The 2,071-nt window shown below is 30.8% G+C and overlaps 1 non-coding gene across 1 annotated transcript; it reads right to left on the bottom strand.

Moving 5' to 3' along the window:
- Positions 1-1,227: 1,227 nt before the first annotated feature.
- On the bottom strand, positions 1,228-1,334 carry LOC112615205. Its single transcript, XR_003117303.1, has one exon. It is a non-coding gene; the product is annotated as a U6 spliceosomal RNA (small nuclear RNA).
- Between the last annotated feature and the right edge of the window lie 737 nt (positions 1,335-2,071).

Genomic DNA, 2,071 nt, shown 5'->3' with positions numbered 1-2,071 from the left:
TGCTGCTGTTAAATGGAATGTTCTGTATATGTCTGTTAGGTCCATTGTGTCTGAAATACAGTCAAGTTCAGCATTTCCTTATTAATTTTCTATCTGGATGATCATTCATTGTTGAAAATAGGGTATTGAAGTCCTCTACTAATGTTGTGTTGCATTCTTTCTCTCTTTTCAGATATATGAATATTTGCTTTATGTATTTGGGTGCTCTGATGTTGGGTGCATATATGTTAATAAATTGTTATAACCTCTTGATGAATTGACCCTTTTATCATTATATCTTTGTCTCTTTTTGAAGCTTATGACTTTAAGTCTGTTTTATCTAATATAACTCCTGCCCTATTTTGGTTTTCATTTTCATGGAATATCTTATTTCATCGCTTCACTTTTAATCTATAAAGGTGAATTAAGTCCATATAGGTGAGTTAAGTCTCTTGTAGGCAGCCTATAGTTGAGTCATGGGGTTTCTTTTAATCATTCAATAGCTACAATTTTTGATTGGAGAATTTAATACATTTATATTCAATGTAATTATTGATAGGCAAAGACTTAACTATTGCCATTTCATTAATTGCTTTCTGGTTCTTCTTCCCATCTTGCTGTCTTCCTTTGGGATTAGATGATTTTCTGTACTGGTATGCTTTGATTCCTTACTCTTTATCTCTTGTGTACTTATTGTAGGTTTTTGCCTTGTGGCTACCATGAAGCTTACATAAAACCACTTATGGTTATGACAGGCTATTTTGAGCTGATAACAACTTAACTTAGACTGCATTTAAAAAACTCTACACTTGCTTTTTCCCACCCACATTGTATTTTAGTCACAATTAATACCATTTTGTATTGTGTATACCTTAACCAGTTATTTTACCTATTATTATTTGTAAATAGTTTGTCTTTTAACCTTCATACTATGAATATTTGTGATTTATACATCACCATTACCGTATTAGACTATCCTGAATTTGACTATATATTTACATTTATCAGTTTTATGCTTGCATATGTTTTCATGTTGCTAGTTAGCACTTTATATTTCAATGTGAAGAACTCCCATTAGCATTTATTATAAAGTAGATCTAGTGGTGATAAACTCCTTCAGCTTTTGTTTGTCTAGAAAAGTCCTTGTCTCGCCTTCATTTCTGAAGGACAGATTTGCCAGGTTCAGTATTCTTGGTTGCCAATTTTTTTTTCTGTACTTTGAATATATCATCTCATTCTCTTCTGGCCTGAAATATAAAATACTTCACAAATTTGCATGTCATTCTTGTGCAGGGGCCATGCTAATCTTCTCTGTATCATTTCAATTTTAGTATATGTGCTGCCAAAGTAAGCACTAGCACTTTTTGTAATTGTGTCACGCATGATAACATATTAGCTTGCTTTTCATTTATCTGAAAATACCTATTTTATCTTCATTTTTGTAAGTAATTTTTATTTGGTACAGAATTTTAGGTTGAAAACTTTTTTCTTTTTTTCTTTTAGCATTTTAATTATGTCTTTTGGCCTCAATTGTTTCTAATGAGAAATTGGCTTTATCTGGGTGCTTTTTATATTTTCTGTTTATTTGTGTATTTTAGGAATTTAACTTTGATGTGTTACATGTTATTTCTTTGTATTTATCTTGTTTGAGGCATGTTTTGTTTTTTGGATCTATGGGCTTCTTCTTTTTGATCAAATTTGGAAAATATTTGACCAATTTTTTTCAAATATTTTTTCTGCTGTGTAGTTCTTTTGCCCCTCTTTTTCTGGAACTCCAGTGGCCATTTTCTCAGCCACTTGATACTGTCCCACAGGTTGTTGAAGCTCTGTTAATTGTTTTTCAACCTTTTCTCCTTCCATGCTTCTGCTTGGATAATTTCTATTGATCTATATTCCAGTGCACTGATCCTGTCTTCTTCTTTATTCAATCTACCATGATATTTTCTAATTTTTTTTTTACATTTCAAATACTGTATTTTTCAGTTTCTAAAATTTCCTTTTAGTTCTTTTTATAGTATTCATATTTCTTCTCAAATTCCTCATCTCTTCACACATTAAAAATGAATACATCTTTTCCTATAGATTTGTTATT

The sequence above is a fragment of the Theropithecus gelada genome, chromosome 1 (genome assembly GCF_003255815.1).
Source record: "Theropithecus gelada isolate Dixy chromosome 1, Tgel_1.0, whole genome shotgun sequence".
Classification (NCBI taxonomy): Eukaryota; Metazoa; Chordata; class Mammalia; order Primates; family Cercopithecidae; genus Theropithecus; species Theropithecus gelada.
The sequence above is the reverse complement of the archived record's forward strand: the minus strand, read 5'-3'. Positions and strand labels throughout refer to the sequence as shown.